General features: G+C 31.8%; 3 non-coding genes across 3 annotated transcripts; all 3 read left to right on the forward strand.

Moving 5' to 3' along the window:
* The first annotated feature begins 2,083 nt into the window (after positions 1–2,083).
* LOC132272270 (small nucleolar RNA Z199) lies at positions 2,084–2,172 on the forward strand. Its single transcript, XR_009470014.1, has one exon. It is a non-coding gene; the product is annotated as a small nucleolar RNA Z199 (small nucleolar RNA).
* A 149-nt stretch (positions 2,173–2,321) lies between these two features.
* Positions 2,322–2,397, forward strand: LOC132272005 (small nucleolar RNA SNORD18). Its single transcript, XR_009469952.1, has one exon. It is a non-coding gene; the product is annotated as a small nucleolar RNA SNORD18 (small nucleolar RNA).
* Positions 2,398–2,544: 147 nt separating this feature from the next.
* LOC132272274 (small nucleolar RNA U54) lies at positions 2,545–2,627 on the forward strand. Its single transcript, XR_009470017.1, has one exon. It is a non-coding gene; the product is annotated as a small nucleolar RNA U54 (small nucleolar RNA).
* The last annotated feature ends 21,305 nt before the right edge of the window (positions 2,628–23,932 follow it).

Genomic DNA, 23,932 nt, shown 5'->3' on the forward strand with positions numbered 1-23,932 from the left:
GCCCAATCAAGTGTCTCCTGCATGTATAAGAAAAGTACTCTAATTTAAGCCTTGCCCACTTGAAAGCTGACAATTGTTAAGTCCTTCAATAACTTTTGCAATTTGTTTCTCTCGAAGCATATCACGACATTTACACGAGACTCCAACTACATTCGCCACATTAGCAACGAATAAGAAAAAAATGGAAATCTGACCATGATTCTTTGACACAACAACAAGACCCAACTGAAGTTGGTGAGCAAAGCAATGAACAAAAAAGGCAAATTCATTCTCTTTTAGAATAAGCGTTTTGAAACCGTTAAACTCATCTTGCATGATGTTAGCCCCATCATAACCTTGCCCATGCAATGTAGAAATTCTCAATCTATGTGTAGAAAATACATTATCAATCGCTGCCTTAAGTGAGAGAGTAGTTGTGTGGCCACATGGATGTTGGGCCCAAAGGGAGTGATTGTTGCGACCTTGTGGGCTAGCGTGTGTGGGCGGGTGCGAGATATTGGCAGGCAACCACACTCGATGAGGTATGGGTACACAATCGCATATCGCTTAGGTGTGAAAATAAGTGAGATTTGTACACTCCAATTAATATAAGGCATTTTGGAATAAAACTTAAGAGTAAAATCGTGTGGATTCGGACCCAAAATCGACAATATCATACTATGTAATGGGGTGAGTAGTTACAATAAAATTCTAGCTCGACCAGGCTATAAATTATATATTGCAAATTTTATTTTCATTTTACTAAATTGTCTCTTTGGAACTAAAAATAAAACTTTTGTCGAAAATTTATAGATGGAGTTGTTACGTTTGTACAATTGCATTATCTATTACTCTCTCCGTCCCTTATTAGTAGTCAATTTTTCTCTTTTTACATATCCCAAATTAGTTATCATATTTGAAAAATTAAAGTATCTTTTATTTATTTATTTATTATTGTCCTTTACCTTTTTAAAAAATTTCAAAATTTGTAATTATATATATTTAAATTAAAAATAATAATTTATTAATTTTAAAAAGAGACAATGCATTAATTACATATCCCTTTAAAAAATTATAAAATAAATAATAGGTAACTAATAACAGACTAAAGTAGTAACTTAATCGGTAGAAGCGCAATTTTCTAAACAAGTTCTCCGTGTTCGAGTTCCCTTCCTTTTGGCTGTATGGTTTGGTTGAAGGCGATCGAGTGGACCAAAATGAAAATGAAAGTAGATGGAGTTCCTAGTTTATTGTGCCTCTCATTCCATTGAATGCCAAAAGGTGACCCAGAATACAACGTCACTTGGTGATCCACATCTGACAACAATCATTGATTGATTTTGGTAAATTGCAGTAGTATTAATTTGTGATAGAGATGGTCACCAGATTTTTCTTTTGTTTTTCATTTTGTTTTCTTTAGGATGCGTTTGTCAAGTACCTTATACTATTGATGTTACTCAGTTACTGTTAATTTCGATCAGTCATCTATCACCAATAACAGACAAACCCCGACTCACATGTTCATCTGGACCGTCCACCTTCATTTGCTTTTGTACTCACTGTGATTTATTTATTTTTGGTTAACTTCACTTACATCCTCTATATTTGTTCAATTTTCAAAAAAATTCTAGCATTTGCAAAAATTTAGACAAATTTTTTTATTTTTTCTAACACAAATCAGTCTTTTCCTCAGTTCACAAAGTTGATCAAAGACACTTTTTTTACTGACATCAGAAAAAAATTAAATTTTAATACCTAAATTACCCTTTAAGTGTTTTGTTTGTCTACACAGCATATCAAAATCTCCCTCAACAGTCATGTTTGGATATTGGGTACAGATTAGGGGTTGCAGCAGCGAAAACATACTGGTTCGCCGTGATTTCAAGCTGAGGTTGCTGCGGTGGCGGAGGGTGGCTGCGCCTGCGTCTCCGGCGACCGTTTCCGATATTACCCATCTAATTTCACTTCTTCAAATACTTGGAAAACACAAACACCACCGATGCCGACGCACACAAACACTCACTCTCTCAGAATCAAACGCACACAAACACGAAGAATGTGTTTTCGTTGTTTCAATTTGTATGTGGTTTTACTGAATGGAAGGAAATCAATTGATGAGAAAAAAAACTGCAACAATATGATTGGTTAGTTTGGTTAGTTCCATTATTCGTAGTATTTAAGTCTCTGATGATTTCTTTTCTATTTTTTTTTTTTCGTAACTCATGTTTGCTTTCTTTGGTAGGTTATTTGTTTTTCTTTAATTTCCTTCTATATATTACATGATTTTTTCCAATCAATGGATTTACAAAATCTGAATCCATGAATCACAATAGAAATTACAGGAGATGTGATGAGCAATCAATTGGTCCGTGTTTCTGAATTAACCATGACCGACAAATCTAAACCAACTCTGATCTCCATTTCTTTATTTTTCCCGATTTGATTATTTTATATTTTATACGGTGATTCAGAAAATTAGGTTTTATTTCTCTGATATTATTATTATTGTGGTTGAATGCTTGTATTGCAAAATTAGGGTTTATTTTTATTTATGGCGAAAGAAGTGGCTCAATGCCTAATTTATTGGTAGTATACGCTATTCTGACTGAGAACATGAGCAGACATTTTATCGAAATATCATGAGAGCAATTTTTCAATTTGTTTAATTTTCTGTTTGGATACTGTCTTCTGTCTCCTCTCATCGAATGCAACTCCAACACAAACACCACCAGTTCTCTCCGTCCTGCTCTTACTAGCTGGAAAAGAGCAAATCAGTTAAAAGTGAGCCAATTTTGTTATTGTTATTTTCTAAAACAACCTAGGGTAAATTAGTCATTACATTTATTTATTTGTTTTTTTCAGTTCACAATGTCTGACAGAATTTTTGTAAGTATGGTACGTCTCCTTCAAAATTGAACAGAGTATAAGAAGTATAACTGAAATTAACCTTTTATTTTTCACTGAGTACTGCAGTGCAATTTCACCATATTTATTTTATAATTTTTAGTATTTTTAATGGTGTGTGTCACCACTTTGAAATTGACGACTTTAAATGGTTAATTTTACCACGTTTATTTATAAGTAAAAATTAGTGAAATAGATTCTCATTTGTATTACAGCTGTGATTGACTTGGATTTTGTTCTACTTGTAATTAGTGTCAATGAGAATTTATTTATTTATTATTATTATTTTTATATAACGTTGGGTAAGAAAAAAAAAAAAAAAATGAAAAGAAGAGAAAAAAAAAAAAAGAATGACAGACATTCATAAGGAAAAGATTAAGCGTTTTTCTGAAAAGATAAAATTTTAAGTTATTTTTACTATTAAACTCATCCCATTTATTAAATATTTATGAAAGGTGATACAGTAATTAAAACTTTTATAATAAGTTTACTTGTTTCTCTTCTTATCTTTCTTCTTGCTTTGGCCCATATTTAAGTGGATGAAAATTTGTGAAAGAAGATCTTTATTATTTTTATCAAATAAAAAAATTTTGTCCTTTCTTTTTTATTTTTCTTTCACCCCTCGTTATTCCGTCGTACCAAGCATAGCGCTGTTACACCTCTAGTTTTTTTTACCAATGGTGTGCGAAAATTGAATCATTCTTAGTGTATCTAAAATGATTAGATTATATGTAGTCAAAGAGGCGGCTGGGAATAATTTGATGCCTTGTGGCCTTATAATATATGTAATATATTAATATCAAATAATAGTTATTTATGTTTGTTTACTTAAAATTCATCCTTCTTACTTTGGATGTGAAAACCTACTTATTATATTCTTGTTATCAAGTTTTGCAATTAATTACTATTATTATTATTATTTTTTTCTTTCACACAACTTAGAAAAAATACAGTAAAGAATGAGAGCATTGAATATCCACAGCGTGACCGACACTTTGCTCAAAACCATCGCATTCCGCTACTAGAGTTATTTACATTTGTACACACCCTTGTTACCAGGCATGGATCTGTGAAGTGCGCTAAGTGAGGGCAAGCGCCCCATTGAAATTTTTTATAATTATGTTTTATACCCCTAAATTTATACTTTTTTGTATTTATATTCATTAAAATTTGAAAGTGCCCCCATTGAAATTATGAAAAAATCCCTCTATATAAATTCCCCCATATGAATTCTTAAATCCGTCCTTGCTTGTTAATTTTATGGCAATATATAGGTTTTGAGTATAACTTCCAAAAAATGGTATAGTAAAAAGAAAAAGAAAATTATTAAGTCAATTTTCAATTTTTGAAATTTAAATTTATTTTCCTGAATTGTTTTGAAAAAAATATTAAAATTCATCAAAAATTTAAAAATAACAAAAAATTATTGGAAAATATTTTCTCAAAACAAACAAATCATTAGAAACTTTCTTTTTGAAAACCTTCAATTGACTTGCAAGACAATAATTTGGCACCTCAAAATTCTTTCCATATTGTTTTAGTACTAGCCACACTAGGTATGAAGATTCTGTAGATGCTCCAGCCCTCAAAAGAATGTCTTTGTTTTTTAGGTCAATCCCTCTTTTGCATTTTGTCCAGTTGCACCCATGTGGCAAAACAGTAATTTTGTCTTTACAACCCAGTGCAGATAAATAGGTCTCCAATCCGAGGACACGACTTTTCAAACTAAATTAATGTATGTTTGCTTACAAAAAGAAAAAAGAAAAAAGAAAAAAGAAAAATAATTAATAAAGTACATAAATAAATAAATCTACAATCATACATATTATGCATGTATAAGTTATTGGCATAGCCAAGCGGCACTATTCAAGTTGGTTGGCTACGCATACTCCTAAAAGGAAAATGCACAACACCACAAATTACTGTATTAAGAAAATAACTTAAATTACGGTTTCATTTATTTCGACGTAAAATATAATTTTTAAAATATATATATATTTTTTAGGTAAAATATTTTTTTATTTTTATTTTGTCAGTGTTTGGTAAAGGTCTACGTCGAAATTGAGGTTGAGTCTATCAGGCGGGACATGTAAAATAACTTGTTAAAAATTTATGAATAAGTTTTTTTTGTTAAATTTTAATTTTTTTTTTTTTCGTAAATATTTTATTACAACCAAACACCAGAAAATAAAAAAATACTTTACGTCCAAACAAACGGAGCCTACATGACAGCTTAACTTTTAGTGTATTCTTAAAGAGAAGCTTAACTTTTAGTGTATTCTTAAAGAGATTTTGTTAAGATACTACATAATAGGATGAGAGAAAAAAATAAGAAAAAATTATTTATGGTAAAATCTAAACTCCAAAATAACTCTTTGGATACATTTTAAGGGTTAACTCTTTCTCTTCAATAAGAGAACCTTAATTTTCTTAACCAAATTTTGTGCGTAATAATTAGATAAATACATAATTTACTTAAAACTTAAAATTATATTTTGAGTCTTTTTTCTCTTGAATAAGAACTCTAATTTCCTCAACAATCTATATGCATAAATAATTTGATAAATAGATAATCAACTTCATGTTCATCATAATTATAAAGTTGAAAATGCAGAAGAAAAAAAAAATAATTATAATAATAAAAATAAAATTAGAAAAAAGAAAAGAGAGAGAAACCTAACTTAATGTTCCTCTTCACTTCTCTTTTAATGGTAATTCACACAAATATGTGTGTGTGTGTATATATATATATATATATATATATGATCGGAATCATCCGTTCATCTTTAAATTTGCCTGCTTTCTTAATTTAACTAGTGATAAACATAACAATGTAACTGTCCCACGATTTCAGCCATGAGAGTAACTCTCCTTGATTGAGCAAATCATTAAGATTTGTAACTAATTTATTTTTGAATTTTGATTCTTTGTAACAGCTCCTTAGATGTAGAGATTCTTTGTAACAGCTCCTTAGATGTAGAGATTTGTTTACCATTTTACATTGATTCATATTGTATATATATTTGATCACCATATCAATGAAACGTAGAATTCACCTAATTATTTTATGGTATTAGAGCCCAACGTCCACTGACTTTGGGATTAATTTTTTTTTTTTTCTTTCTTTTTTTCTTCTCATGGCTTCTACATTATCCATCTCTAATATCTCTCATTTGGTTTCAATCAAGCTAGATAGAACTAACTATACTCTATGGTTGGCTTAATTTGTACCAGTTCTTAGAAGTCTCAATTTATTTGGCTATGTTGATGGAGCAGAGCCTTGTCTAGAAAAGTCTCTTGTTGATACAAATGGGAATGAAACTCTCAATCCCAAATACACTGTGGCAGTAACAAGGCAATCTGATTCTTAGTTAGATCAATGCCACCTTGACACCAGTGATACCCCGAATTTCCGAATCCGGGTTGGCCAGGCCCACGCCCGAATACCCGAGGATATCAAAACAAATTGATAATAAACGAACACAGAGTACAAAAAAATAAAGAAAATAAATAAAATGCTAACAAGAAACTAAAATGATAATCTAATAATAAATCTCATAATATATTTCCATTAATTAATAAACTCTTCTGATACAACTGATCCTCCAACATACAACTCGGGAATCCATACTGTGTGGACCCCTAGAAAATCCAAACTAAACAAATGATAGTAATCTAAAACAAGAAACTGAATCATAAAGGAACTCTTATGTAGCATCGGAAGAATGAAGTAGACTGATCCCCGCTCAGTACGAACAACCTCTACTCGTGACGAACACCTGAAAAATAATGGTGGGTCAGGCCCACAAAAAAGTTCTACTCTACTACAGTCCAAGCAGAGATCCGATACACGTATACATCCTAGTCAATCCAACAGTAACTAGTAGTCCGTATATATATATACACACACTAAACGAACCTCACTAGACTATAGGGTTGTCTCAACCTGAATAATAGGCAACATGCAAAACACACATATAGTGGGCATGAGTACCTAGACCTACCAGGGTACACAACTACACTATACCTAGCTACTCATCCCTGGCGATATACGCGCCCTAACCATTGATCCCGAGACTCAATCTCATATCATGTCACCATACTTATATATATAAAATCTAGTAACCATCCTATCCAGTATAAATTAATCCTTCATAAGTCATTCAACTTGTTCAGCTGACCTAACTTGAATATAAGTAGGACTTAACATTTTAGTTAATCCATTTCCTTATATAATAAATTAATCCTCCATAAGTCATTCAACTTGTTCAGCTGACCTGACTTAAATATAAGTAGGACTTAACATTTTTGTTAATCCATTCCCTTATATAAAATAGGTAGGACTTAACTGATAAGTTAATCCATCCCTAGAATGCCACCGTCCCATACCGGTGCATTAAACCACACAATCCAACAATTGATGTAACAATTAAGGAAATACATCAAACATTCCATAAATAACCATGATAAATATGATATCAAGTTATCACATAATAGGAATGACTTATTATTTCTTTAAACTTCCTATATTATATGTCCTACACAAACTGAATCTTATACATGATGATATTTTATTATACCGTTAAATAAGGATTCTCTATATCTAATTCATCCTACACATTTAATCTCAATTGCTAAAATATTTTAAAAGATTAAATCCATTCATTTGTTTAAAACATTCAAATAGCAGCATCATTATGATTGAGTCTATTTAAATTTATTAAACCCCAAACCTAGTCCCTATTTAATGTTCAGGAATCCTAGGCATGTTTCTACGTTCCATCATTCCACAGATACGAAAAATACATAATTTGAACATGTAAAAATTCACATAAGAAATCAAATCAAAATCATGCATTTTATCAATTCATAACACAAGAACAGATATGAACCAATTTCATAAAACCTATGTTCTAACCCAATTAAACATGCATAATTATTTAATTTTATGTGTTTAATAAATCTTGGAATTTCCTAGGCATGTTCAGAAACACGAATCAAAGGGAAAGAGATAGAAGAAGAACTTGCCTTAAACTTTCAGATCGAAAGTTAAACTTCTTCTTCCTTGTTCTTCTCTCTAAAGGGTTTTTCTCCTCATTCCTTCCTTTTCCTCCTTCCCTCTCTAACACTATCTCTCTAGTATATATCACGTGAATATTTCTAACCCCCTTTTACAACCTATAACTATATATTTATAGGTTAAATAAAATAACCTAACCCTTTTCCCAATCCAAGTCAACTTAAAAAAAAATGAAAATAAAAATATTAAAAAGGTAAGCAAAATATGTTACGTATATAATTTATGTATATGTTTATTAAATAAATAAATTATACACATTCCATTATTTATTAATTGATTATCCAATAATATTTAAGTTACCATAATATTATAAAGTAACTTAAAACATAACACGTATCAAATCTATGTATATTTTTATTATTTAAATAAACATATACATCAGATTAAATATTACTACCCAAATTATCATAAAAATAATTAATAAATTACTTTCTCTTTTATATATATATATCTTAAAAAGGTAAGTAAAATATGTTACGTATATAATTTATGTATATGTTTATTAAATAAATAAATTATACACATTCCATTATTTATTAATGGATTATCCAATAATACTTAAGTTACCATAATATTATAAAGTAACTTAAAACATAACACGTATCAAATCTATGTATATTTTTATTATTTAAATATAAAACATATACATCAGATTAAATATTAGTACCCAAGTTACCATAAAAATAATTAATAAATTACTTTCCTTTTTATATATGTATATAATATATATCTATATATATACATATATTATCCATGGGTAATAATCCATACACATCCAACCTCCTATCCAAGTAGTCCATGGGACCCAATTGGTTGGCCCATTACTACTAACCGTAACCACAAAAGAAAAATAAAATAAAATAATAAAAGAAAAGAAAATATTTAATTTATAATTAATTAAAACACCATTTAAGCACATAATCTAATTAAACAATTAACACATAGACAAATACAAATAATACATAGACACATAATTAAATAATCAACTAATATCTAATTCAATTAAACACATAAGCAATTAGTCAAATAATTAAAAAATACAATTAAAACAAATAAAAAAAATACCGAGACTATCCTTTTAAAATTAGGGGTATTACATTCTTCCCCCCTAATAAAAGGAATTTCGTCCTCGGAATTCGCCCTTACTTTCTTCCATTACGCTTGGAAACTGTGAGCGAAAAACATCCTCATATTCCCAAATAGACGCAACCTCACTATAAGGGCTCCACTTAACTCCAATATAACAAGTGGTATACAAAGTTCCTATATTTTAAGAAACACAATAATCATACAATGCGTAGGTTGTATCAAATAACAACGTAATCCTCCTATGTCGACAAGGGAATAATTTACATACCTCCAAGTGCCATAGAATATACGCACAAACTCCTATGCACCCAGCGCTAATAATTTGGTAACGCTAATTCATAGGTGACTGCCTCAATTGCGAAACACAATCTTCTAAAAGTCAATGTAATAAGTAAAATTGACCTTTCTCCAAAAATCGCCTTTCTTCCTACATAGAAAACAGAACGAGCAAACTACTCCATGATAGAAAAACTCTAGTATACGAGTTTAACTATTCACAACATCCTACTGTTGCCTCCCAACCGCGCGCAGTTCAATATAAAGGGAAGTATCTATTTTCGACATATTTTTAAATGAAGACGAGGTTTGATTGTACAACCCTTACTTCCATTTCTAACCAACAAATGAGAGGTATGCATTGTGAAAGATACAAAACCTCCAAAGTTGTCACACTAACCTCCTTGTGCCAACAATATCACAGACAAAATTTGGACAAGTGAAGTAAACACTTCCAACAGTCCATGAAAATCTAGGATATACGCCTCAAACATATCCTTTATGGTCTAATTTAATCTTTTGATTAATTCCTCCGTCTATATATATGAAGTAGAGCTGCTGCTCCAAAATCTTCATAAAGCTCCTTCGAAATAGCAATTTGCATCCATTAATATGGACATCCACATGCTATAACACCATTATCACTGAACTATATAACTACTATGAAGTTCTAAAATAAGCATCACTCAAATTTATGTCCTCAAGCGATCTTTCTCAATCCACTACTCGGATTCCATATGGAAAATTGAAATTCCAAATCAATGTCGATCCTTCCCACCAACTATCACTCCTGTTTAGTTCAACTTCCATATTTGTTATAGGAAGTGGCTAAAGATTCCTATGATATCTAATGATTAACTTTCCACCTTGATGTCATGATGTACTTTCTAACCGTTTGGGTGTACCAAGAAAAATTATAAATTTCAATCTCAGTCGCCCGACAGTCATATCACTACTTATAGAAACTACTAACTCCTCTTTCAGTATCTTAAACTCCATCTGAGTAAGGCAACACAATCTCTAGGGTTAGCTCCGATATTCAAAATTGACCTCCTGAACTACCTTAGTAATAACAAGTGTTATTATTCACACTTTGCATCCATCTAAGCCGTCTCGTGATCCGTTATATTCGTATGAACTGATATCTTACCAGCTCGATCAAAATAGACAAAATGAAACTGATTTAATTTTATCAGTCAACCAATATCCCTTCTAGAATCCTGACCCTTGTACCAAATCAGCAATCCCTCAACTAAATCCGTGAAAATGCTCTGTCATTTCCACTTCAGTATAGAAAATAGCTGCAAGAATCCAGTGATCTCTGACGGTCCATCTTTACTATCTAATAAATATTAGACTTAGAGAAAAAACACTATATTCCTCTTCCTGCCTGTCCTCCAAACATCTGCTTCATACTGTGAAGCATCATGTTTCTACTAGGGTGAATAAAGAACTAAGAGTTGTGAAACTCAATCCTCGCATCCTCCATCAAATTTGTCTACAGAAAGTATCGTTAGTCCGGTACCACCAGCTTTCGTTTGTACCCATTGTTTAAATTGGAGTATCTTCAAAAGCGAATTCTGTAACTAAATCTATCCACCACTGATCCGTGATAAACTTGCCGATATTAAAAATCAATCGGTAATTCAATTTATCAATAGTTAACTATGACTTTAACTCAACAAAAGTCAACAAATTACAACATTTCCATACATACCATGCACCTCATCTTTATATAAGTATTTGGTCTCACCATTTTGTCTTTGACACACCCTGCTTCTTTAAGACAAGTTAATGACAATCCGACTTCTTTGTCTAACTTTAAAAGAATATAAAATCTTCCCATCCTCTACATAAGTCATCAATTTCCTTGCAACAGCTAATTGTTGCAAATTATGACTAAAAAAATAATTCCATATTATTTATGGAAATGAAGAGACTTAGTTTCCTCCTCCATGTGCAACACCGGCAAATTCCTCCTAATGACACACCCTCTTGAATAAATTCTTGATTAAGAATTTACTGATGAATATTTATTCAGTCTCCTATCCTCACTCGGTGTCATTCCAATTAGTGCTTAATCCAGTACTAAATCCTCCTTCTGACTTGGTAGCAACTTCTGAAATTTTCAAGAAGATGTTTAGCAAATCCAGCACCTCTGATATGTCATCATGGCGTTTTAGTGATCTTTATTTAGCACTACCTCACGCATACCGAAACATTAACAATCACCAACATCATGGTGTTGTAATATGATATGAATCCATACCTAATTTAAAGTATATCAAATTAATCGTTCTAGATTGTTTGACTCATAGTGATGGTTTAATTATCTCATCCTAAAACACACCATAATGACACATGTCCAGGTCCAATAGATTGGTTAGATTTATGTGTATCTACCAAATCCTATGACCGTATGCTCACAAATTTAGCGTAAATAGCGTTATGACTCTATGTTATTAAAACAATAATTGGTTGATCACACATTTATGTCCCCAACTAAACCACATACCAAATCCCGAGTAATTAATAAAAAAATAAAATAAAACACGTATGATAAACACCATAGAACAAAATATACTCCTACTTAGGATATCGTTCTTTCTAGAAAAGAAAGTCTCGTTTGAAATCAACCTTACTAGATTGTTTCAAAATTTCCTTTTATAGTTTCGTAAATAATCATTCAACCTCGAAACATATCCTTTAAAACATTGCTTAAAAGTACAAATGTTTTCTTAAGCAAATACCAAGGGCTTAACCCTCATCCTCCTTATATGCGGAATGTAAACTGTCTTACTTGACTTCATAAATCGAATTAGAACGTCACAACATAATACCAATGCCTTTTTGTATGTGATTTAAAAATTATGTATTTCGTTCTGATAAGAACACATCCGATTCCCAAACTTCTGAACAATACTTCTTATATACCTCTTTTAGAGATGATAAGAAAGATTTAATTATTTGTAGATTGATCAACCCCAATTCTACTAATAACATTCGCTATACTACTAGCAATTCAGATCACCTCGCGCAATCATCCCTCTTCAAGATATAGTACCCTCTCTATTGGATACACATAAATCTCCTCCATTAGGATCCTCTTCGGCTCCTACTCCATGCTTGTCTCCTTCTTGAGATCAATTGAAGTCGTGTTGGTCCCGATATGCGGTGACCTATCACGTACACCTAAATCTTTCCTTGGCTTATACTTTTAAAGTAACGCCAAACGAACCTAAACCGTTAATCCTTAACTCTGCTTTCTGGCAACGAAATCGATAACATACTCCTCTACTCCTTTGGGTCTTTATTGCTTTCGCCTTGAACCCATCCTTTTTCTAGTGCCAACCATTCTATGACTACAGAATATAATTGACATCAGCTCCTCCTAACAAACCGTAAATAAAGTACAACGAATCGTAATATGGGCTCTAAGTTTTAAGAGACGCAACGCGGAAGTCACATAACGAAAGACACTCCTAAGGACACTTGAACCTGGAGTGCTCTGATACCAACTGTGATACCCCCGAATTTTCGAATGCGGGTTGGCCAGGCCCAGCCCGAATACCCGAGGATATCAAAACAAATTGATAATAAATGAACACAGAGTACAAAAAAATAAAGAAGAATAAATAAAATGCTGACAAGAAACTAAAATGATAATCTAATAATAAGCCTCATAATATATTTCCATTAATTAATAAACTCTTCTAATACAACTGATCCTCCAACATACAACTCGGGAATCCATACAGTGTGGACCCCTAGAAAATCCAAACTAAACAAATGATAGTAATCTAAAACAGGAAACTGAATCATAAAGGAACTCTTATGTAGCATCGGAAGAATGAAGTAGACTGATCCCCGCTCAGCACGAATAATCTCTACTCGTGACGAACACCTGAAAAATAATGGTGGGTCAGGCCCACAAACAAGTTCTACTCTACTACAGTCCAAGCAGAGATCCGATACACGTATACATCCTAGTTAATCCAACAGTAACTAGTAGTCCGTATATATATACACACACACTAAACGGACCTCACTAGACTATAGGGTTGTCTCAACCTGAATAATAAGCAACATGCAAAACGCACATATAGTGGGCATGAGTACCTAGACCTACCAGGGTACACAACTACACTATATCTAGCTACACATCCCTGGCGATATACACGCCCTAACCATTGATCCCGAGACTCAATCTCATATCATGTCACCATACTTATATATATAAAATCTAGTAACCATCCTATCCAGTATAAATTAATCCTCCATAAGTCATTCAACTTGTTCAGCTGACCTGACTTGAATATAAGTAGGACTTAACATTTTAGTTAATCCATTCCCTTATATAATAAATTAATCCTCCATAAGTCATTCAACTTGTTCAGCTGACCTGACTTAAATATAAGTAGGACTTAACATTTTTGTTAATCCATTCCCTTATATAAAATAGGTAGGACTTAACTGATAAGTTAATCCATCCCTAGAATGCCACCGTCCCATACCGGTACATTAAACCACACAATCCAACAATTGATTTAACAATTAAGGAAATACATCAAACATTCCATAAATAACTATGATAAATATGATATCAAGTTATCACATAATATGAATGACTTATTATTTCTTTAAACTCCCTATATCATATGTCCTACACAAACTGAATCTTATACATGATGATATTTTATTATACCGTTAAATAAGGATTCTCTATATCCAATTCATCCTACACATTTAATCTCAATTGCTAAAATATTTTAAAAGATTAAATCCATTCGTTTGTTTAAAACATTCAAATAGCAAGCATCATTATGATTGAGTCTATTTAAATTTATTAAAACCCAAACCTAGTCCCTATTTAATGTTCAGGAATCCTAGACATGTTTCTACGTTCCATCATTCCACAGATACGAAAAATACATAATTTAAACATGTAAAAATTCACATAAGAAATCAAATCAAAATCATGCATTTTATCAATTCATAACACAAGAACAGATATGAACCAATTTCATAAAACCTATGTTCTAACCCAATTAAACATGCATAATTATTTAATTTTATGTGTTTAATAAATCCTGGAATTTCTTAGGCATGTACAGAAACACAAATCAAAGGGAAAGAGATAGAAGAAGAACTTGCCTTAAACTTTCAGATCGAAAGTTAAACTTCTTCTTCCTTGATCTTCTCTCTAAAGGGTTTTTCTCCTCATTCCTTCCTTTTCCTCCTTCCCTCTCTAACACTATCTCTCTAGTATATATCACGTGAATATTTCTAACCCCCTTTTACAACCTATAACTATATATTTATAGGTTAAATAAAATAACCCTAACCTTTTTCGCAATCCAAGTCAACTTAAAAAAAAATGAAAATAAAAATATTAAAAAGGTAAGCAAAATATGTTACGTATATAATTTATGTATATGTTTATTAAATAAATAAATTATACACATTCCATTATTTATTAATTGATTATCCAATAATATTTAAGTTACCATAATATGATAAAGTAATTTAAAACATAACACGTATCACATCTATGTATATTTTTATTATTTAAATAAACATATACATCAGATTAAATATTACTATCCAAATTATTATAAACGTAATTAATAAATTACTTTCTCTTTTATATATATATTAAAAAGGTAAGTAAAATATGTTACGTATATAATTTATGTATATGTTTATTAAATAAATAAATTATACACATTCTATTATTTATTAATGGATTATCCAATAATACTTAAGTTACCATAATATTATAAAGTAACTTAAAACATAACACGTATCAAATCTATGTATATTTTTATTATTTAAATATAAAACATATACATCAGATTAAATATTACTACCCAAGTTACCATAAAAATAATTAATAAATTACTTTCCTTTTTATATATGTATATAATATATATCTATATATATACATATATTATCCATGGGTAATAATCCATACACATCCAAACTCCTATCCAAGTAGTCCATGGGACCCAATTGGTTGGCCCATTACTACTAACCATAACCATAAAAGAAAAATAAAATAAAATAATAAAAGAAAAGAAAATATTTAATTTATAATTAATTAAAACACCATTTAAGCACATAATCTAATTAAACAATTAACACATAGACAAATACAAATAATACATAGACACATAATCAAAGAATCAAGTAATATCTAATTCAATTAAACACATAAGCAATTAGTCAAATAATTAATTAAATAATTAAAAAATACAATTAAAACAAATAAATAAATACCGAGACTATCCTTTTAAAATTAGGGGTATTACATTTTCCCCCCTAATAAAAGGAATTCCGTCTTCGGAATTCGTCTTTACTTTCTTCTATTATGCTTGAAAACTGTGAGCGAAAAACATCCTCATATTCCCAAATAGACGCAACCTCACTATAAGGGCTCCACTTAACTCCAATATACCAAGTGGTATACAGAGTTCCTATATTTTAAGAAACACAATAATCATACAATGCGTAAGTTGTATCAAATAACAACGTAATCCTCCTATGTCGACAAGGGAATGATCTACATACCTCCAAGTGTCATAGAATATACGCACAAACTCCTATGCACCCAGCGCTAATAATTTTGGTAATGCTAATTCATAGGTGACTGCCTCAATTGCGAAACACAATCTTCTAAAAGTCAATGTAATAAGTAAAATTGACCTTTTTCCAAAAATTGCATTTCTTCCTACATAGAAAACAGAACGAGCAAACTACTCCCTGATAGAAAAACTCTAGTATACCAGTTCAACTATTTACAACATCCTACTGTTGCCTCCCAACCGCGCGCAGTTCAATATAAAGGGAAGTATCTATTTTCGACATATTTTTAAATGAAGTCGAGGTCTGATTGTACAACCCTTACTTCCATTTCCAACCAACAAATGAGAGGTATGCATTGTGAAAGATACAAAACCTCTAAAGTTGTCACACTAACCTCCTTGTGCCAATAATATCACAGACAAAATTCTGATAAGTGAAGTAAACACTTCCAACAGTCCATGAAAATTTAGGATATACGCCTCAAACATATCCTTTATGGTCTAATTTAATCTCTTGATTAATTCCTCCGTCTATATATATGAAGTAGAGCTGCTGCTCCAAAATCTTCATAAAGCTCCTTCGAAATAGCACTTTGCATCCATTAATATGGACATCCACATGCTATAATACCACTATCACTGAACCATATAACTACTATGAAGTTCTAAAATAAGCATCACTCAAATTTATGTTCTCAAGCGATCTTTCTCAATCCACTACTTGGATTCCATATGAAAAATTGAAATTCCAAATCAATGTCGATCCTTCCCACCAACTATCACTCCTGTTTAGTTCAACTTCCATATTTGTTATAGGAAGTGGCTAAAGATTCCTATGATATCTAATGATCAACTTTCCACCTTGATGTCGTGATGTACCTTCTAACCATTTGGGTGTACCAAGAAAAATTATAAATTTCCATCTCAGTCGCCCGACAGTCATATCACTATTTATAGAAACTACTAACTCCTCCTCCAGTACCTTAAACTCCATCTGAGTAAGGTAACACATTCTCTAGGGTTAGCTCCGATATTCAAAATTGACCTCCTGAACTACCTTAGTAATAACAAGTGTTATTATTCACACTTTGCATCCATCTAAGCCGTCTCATGATCCGTTATATTCGTATGAACTGATATCTTACCAGCTCGATCAAAATAGACAAAATGAAACTGATTTAATTTTATCAGTCAACCAATATCCCATTTAGAATCCTGACCCTTGCATCAAATCAGCAATCCCTCAACTAAATCTGTGAAAATGCTCTGTCATTTCCACTTCAGTATAGAAAATAGCTGCAAGAATCCAGTGATCTCTGATGGTCCATCTCTACTATCTAATAAATATTAGATTTAGAGAAAAAACACTATATGCCTCTTCCTGCCTGTCCTCCAAACATCTGCTTCATACTGTGAAGCATCATGTTTCTACTAGGGTGAATAAAGAACTAAGAGTTGTGAAACTCAATCCTCGCATCCTCCATCAAATTTGTCTACAGAAAGTATCGTTAGTCCGGTACCACCTGCTTTCGTTTGTACCCATTGTTTAAATTGGAGTATCTTCAAAAGCGAATTCTGTAACTAAATCTATCCACCACTGATCCGTAATAAACTTGCCGATATTAAAAATCAATCGGTAATTTAATTTATCAATAGTTAACTATGACTTTAACTCAACAAAAGTCAACAAACTACGACCTTTCCATACATACCATGCATCTCATCTTTATATAAGTATTTGGTCTCACCATTTTGTCTTTGACACACCCTGCTTCTTTAAGACAAGTTAATGACAATCCGACTTCTTTGTCTAACTTCAAAAGAATATAAAATCTTCCCATCCTCTACATAAGTCATCAATTTCCTTGCAACAGCTAATTGTCATCAATTGGTTAGATTTATGTGTATCTACCAAATCCTATGACCGTATGCTCACAAATTTAGCGTAAATAGCGCTATGACTCTATGTTATAAAAACAATAATTGGTTGATCACACACTTATGTCCCCAACTAAACCACATACCAAATCCCGAGTAATTAATAAAAAAATAAAATAAAACACGTATGATAAACACAGTAGAATAAAATATACTCCTATTTAGGATATCGTTCTTTCTAGAAAAGAAAGTCTCCTTTGAAATCAACCTTACTAGATTGTTTCAAAATTTCCTTTTATAGTTTCGTAAATAATCATTCAACCTCGAAACATATCCTTTAAAATATCGCTTAAAAGCACAAATGTTTTCTTAAGCAAATACCAAGGGCTTAACCCTCATCCTCCTTATATGCGGAATGTAAACTGTCTTACTTGATTTTATAAATCGAATTAGAACATCACAACATAATACCAATGCCTTTTTGTATGTGATTTAAAAATTATGTATTTCGTTCCAATAAGAACACGTCCGATCCCCAAACTTCTGAACAATACTTCTTATATACCTCTTTTAGAGATGATAAGAAAGATTTAATTATTTGTAGATTGATCAACCCCAATTCTACTAATAACATTCGCTATACTACTAGCAATTCAGATCACCTCGCGCAATCATCCCTCTTCAAGATTTAGTACCCTCTCTATTGGATACACATAAATCTCCTCCATTTGGATCCTCTTCGGCTCCTACTCCTTGCTTGTCTCCTTCTTGAGATCAACTGAAGTCGTGTTGGTCCCGATATGCGGTGACCTATCACGTACACCTAAATCCTTCCTTGGCTTATACTTTTAAAGTAACGCCAAACGAACCTAAACCGTCAATCCTTAACTCTGCTTTCTGGCAACGAAATCGATAACATACTCCTCTACTCCTTTGGGTCTTTATTGCTTTCGCCTTGAACCCATCCTTTATCTAGTGCCAACCATTCTATGACTACTGAATATAATTGACATCAACTTCTCCTAACAAACCGTAAATAAAGTACAACGAATCGTAATATGAGCTCTAAGTTTTAAGAGACGCAACGCGGAAGTCACATAACGAAAGACACTCCTAAGGACACTTGAACCTGGAGTGCTCTGATACCAACTGTGATACCCCCGAATTTTCGAATGTGGGTTGGCCAGGCCCACGCCTGAATACCCGAGGATATCAAAACAAATTGATAATAAACGAACACAGAGTACAAAAAAATAAAGAAGAATAAATAAAATGCTAACAAGAAACTAAAATGATAATCTAATAATAAACCTCATAATATATTTCCATTAATTAATAAACTCTTCTGATACAACTGATCCTCCAACATACAACTCGGGAATCCATACTGTGTGGACCCCTAGAAAATCCAAACTAAACAAATGATAGTAATCTAAAACAAGAAACTGAATCATAAAGGAACTCTTATGTAGCATCGGAAGAATGAAGTAGACTGATCCCCGTTCAGCACGAACAATCTCTACTCGTGACGAACACCTGAAAAATAATGGTGGGTCAGGCCCACAAACAAGTTCTACTCTACTATAATCCAAGCAGAGATCCGATACACGTATACATCCTAGTCAATCCAACAGTAACTAGTAGTCCGTATATATATATATATACACACTAAAGGAACCTCACTAGACTATAGGGTTGTCTCAACCTGAATAATAGGCAACATGCAAAACGCACATATAGTGGGCATGAGTACCTAGACCTACCAGGGTACACAACTACACTATATCTAGCTACACATCCCTGGCGATATACGCGCCCTAACCATTGATCCTGAGACTCAAGCTCATATCATGTCACCATACTTATATATATAAAATCTAGTAACCATCCTATCCAGTATAAATTAATCCTCCATAAGTCATTCAACTTGTTCAGCTGACCTGACTTGAATATAAGTAGGACTTAACATTTTAGTTAATCCATTCCCTTATATAATAAATTAATCCTCCATAAGTCATTCAACTTGTTCAGCTGACCTGACTTAAATATAAGTAGGACTTAACATTTTTGTTAATCCATTCCCTTATATAAAATAGGTAGGACTTAATTGATAAGTTAATCCATCCCTAGAATGCCACCGTCCCATACCGGTGCATTAAATCACACAATCCAACAATTGATGTAACAATTAAGGAAATACATCAAACATTCCATAAATAATTATGATAAATATGATATCAAGTTATCACATAATAGGAATAACTTATTATTTCTTTAAACATCCTATATCATATGTCTTACAAAAAACTGAATCTTATACATGATGATATTTTATTATACCGGTAAATAAGGATTCTCTATATCCAATTCATCCTACACATTTAATCTCAATTGCTAAAATATTTTAAAAGATTAAATCCATTCGTTTGTTTAAAACATTCAAATAGCAAGCATCATTATGATTGAGTCTATTTAAATTTATTAAAACCCAAACCTAGTCCCTATTTAATGTTTAGGAATCCTAGGCATGTTTCTACGTTCCATCACTCCACAGATATGAAAAATACATAATTTAAACATGTAAAAATTCACATAAGAAATCAAATCAAAATCATGCATTTTATCAATTCATAACACAAGAACATATATGAACCAATTTCATAAAACCTATGTTCTAACCCAATTAAACATGCATAATTATTTAATTTTATGTGTTTAATAAATCCTGGAATTTGCTAGGCATGTTCAGAAATACGAATCAAAGGGAAAGAGATAGAAGAAGAACTTGCCTTAAACTTTCGGATCGAAAGTTAAACTTCTTCTTCCTTGATCTTCTCTCTAAAGGGTTTTTTTCCTCATTCCTTCCTTTTCCTCCTTCCCTCTGTAACACTATCTCTCTAGTATATATCACGTGAATATTTCTAACCCCCTTTTACAACCTAGGGCTATATATTTATAGGTTAAATAAAATAACCCTAACCCTTTTCCCAATCCAAGTCAACTTAAAAAAAAATGAAAATAAAAATATTAAAATGGTAAGCAAAATATGTTACGTATATAATTTATGTATATGTTTATTAAATAAATAAATTATACACATTCCATTATTTATTAATTGATTATTCAATAATATTTAAGTTACATAATATTATAAAGTAACTTAAAACATAACACGTATCAAATCTATGTATATTTTTATTATTTAAATAAACATATACATCAGATTAAATATTACTACCCAAATTATCATAAAAGTAATTAATAAATTACTTTCTCTTTTATATATATTTTAAAAAGGTAAGTAAAATATGTTACGTGTATAATTTATGTATATGTTTATTAAATAAATAAATTATACACATTCCATTATTTATTAATGGATTATCCAATAATACTTAAGTTACCATAATATTATAAAGTAACTTAAAATATAACACGTATCAAATCTATGTATATTTTTATTATTTAAATATAAAACATATACATCAGATTAAATATTACTACCCAAGTTACCATAAAAATAATTAATAAATTACTTTCCTTTTTGTATATGTATATAATATATATCTATATATATACATATATTATCCATGGGTAATAATCCATACACATCCAACCTCCTATCCAAGTAGTCCATGGGACCCAATTGGTTGGCCCATTACTACTAACCATAACCATAAAAGAAAAATAAAATAAAATAATAAAAGAAAAGAAAATATTTAATTTATAATTAATCAAAATACCATTTAAGCACGTAATCTAATTAAACAATTAACACATAGACAAATACAAATAATACATAGACACATAATCAAATAATCAAGTAATACCTAATTCAATTAAACACGTAAGCAATTAGTCAAATAATTAATTAAATAATTAAAATATATAATTAAAACAAATAAATAAATACCGAGACTATCATTTTAAAATTAGGGGTATTACAACACCCACAATTCTTTCTATTGTGGCAAGGTTTGGTACCTCCAACAATGTATGGAAATCGCTTGAAAAGCGATATGCGTCGCACTCGAAGACACGGATCTTACAATTGAAAAATCTGTTACAAACCACAAAGAGAGGGAACTTGTCTATTATGGAGTACGTCGATAAGATGACCAGTATTGCTGATAATCTCGCATTCGCTGGGAAACCAGTTGACGAGGATGATTTTCTTACTCTCATTATGAATGGTGTTGGACCGGCTTATGAAGTTACGGTTAACTCTGCTCAAGCTAGAGATACACCTATTTTTTTGGATGATCTTGTTAGACTTAATGCGACTTGAGGAACAAAATGTTATTCCTATTGAGCAAACAGCCACTGCATTTTACACAAATCACAATGATAAGAATGGTGGTTCTTTTACTCAAACTCGTACTGGTGTTTCATCTGCTCAAACTCGTACCAGTAGTTTTTCTCTTCAAACTCGTAATGGTGGTCGTTCACCACAAGTGAAGAACTCAAATTCACAACATCATCCAGGCTCTTCTCGGTTATCTACAAATGTTTCATCTTCTACTCCCAATCAAACACGGCCTACTTGCCAAATTTGTGGCCGAATGGGACATTCAGCAATTAATTGCTACCATAGAATGGACCACTCTTATGAAGGGCGTGTTCCAACAAAACAACTTGCAGCTATGGCAGCTTCATCTCTTTCTCCATCAAATAATCAAACTTGGATTACTGATAGTGGAGCTTCTACTCATATCACATCTGATCTTGCCAATCTCTCCATGCATGATGAGTACCAAGGATCAGAACATGTTGCAGTTGGTAATAGTACAGGTTTGAAAATAAATCACATTGGTTCTACTGTATTTAACCATTGTTTCTGTAAGTTTCATCTCAATAATATCTTACATTGTCCATCCATTTCACAAAATTTGCTATCCGTTCATTAATTTTTTCTGGATAATGATTGTTACTTTGTTTTTAATGCTGATGGTTTTTGTGTAAAGGACACCAAAACGGGGAAGATGCTTTTCTGCGGAAAGAGTGAAAATCGGCTTTATCCTCTTCAACTTCCTTGTCATACTCCAAATAAAAGAGCTTTTGAATTTGTAGGATGGTGTGTCTCGGGTCGTCAACCAACAAGCATGGATTGTCCTCCCATTTAATAACTACACTACAACTAAGCTAATGACATGAAATTAACTAATTAAACTAAGGGAGAGGCACAATCCATCAAGAAATGAGTATGAACCATCAAGTAAATCACAAGAGCATTCCATTAAGCACTATGTTTTGCCAATCTCTAGATCTATAACATTAATACACATAGACATGCATCAACAACACAAGAAATAGAGACAAACACATGAACATCTATTCTAGCATGCATAGACATATGGATAGAATGAAATGATCAATTGGAAGCATTAAACCACATAAATCATTGAATAAACAAGATCTATATATATAAAAGTGTCAAAACATGTATCACAATACAAATCCCCAAAAAAATACATAAATCAAGATGTTGAAAGCATGCTTAGGGCTAACTCTAGCCCCAAGAGGATGTCTAGCCACTCATGGATAATGTCTTCTAACCCTCAAGGGCAAGCTCCATGGAAGAAATCTGCTCCTTGGTTGATGAAGAGCCTCCAATGGTGTCTCTAACCTCCTCTTCTCCTTTGCTTCCTCACTAAGAATTCTCTCAAAATCTCCCCCTATGGTTGTGTGTGAATCCCCCCACAAAAGTTGCTTCAATCCTCCTTTTTGGTAGGTTAGGTGACACCCAAAAATGATCTGGCACGTACTCCAATATTCTCCCAATGATTGGATAAGGGCAACTTTTTATGAGCTGGCAATAACTTTTTCGCACTAGAGGAAGTTCAATTGATCGAACCTTAACCTTGGATCGATCGAACATGGCTGAGATCTATTGAACTGAAGCTAGATCGATCCTCTATGGCGGCGCCTTTTTGGATAAAAACAAATCTGAGATATTTTGAAGATATTTTTGGGAAAAAGACAAAAGTGGTTAGTAGGGTGGTATAGCTGGATAAAATCAATCATTTGGATAAGGACAAGAAAGTTCGATTGATCAGAGAATCAAGTAGAATCGATCGAACTTTGAGATCTTTGAATAAGGACAAACATGGCTCAGATCCATCTTGAAGTGCTGAGATCGATG

This window comes from Cornus florida, unplaced genomic scaffold, assembly GCF_030987335.1.
Source record: "Cornus florida cultivar Cherokee Brave unplaced genomic scaffold, ASM3098733v1 CherokeeBrave_3.0.0_Hap2_Chr08, whole genome shotgun sequence".
In the NCBI taxonomy this organism is placed as follows: domain Eukaryota; kingdom Viridiplantae; phylum Streptophyta; class Magnoliopsida; order Cornales; family Cornaceae; genus Cornus; species Cornus florida.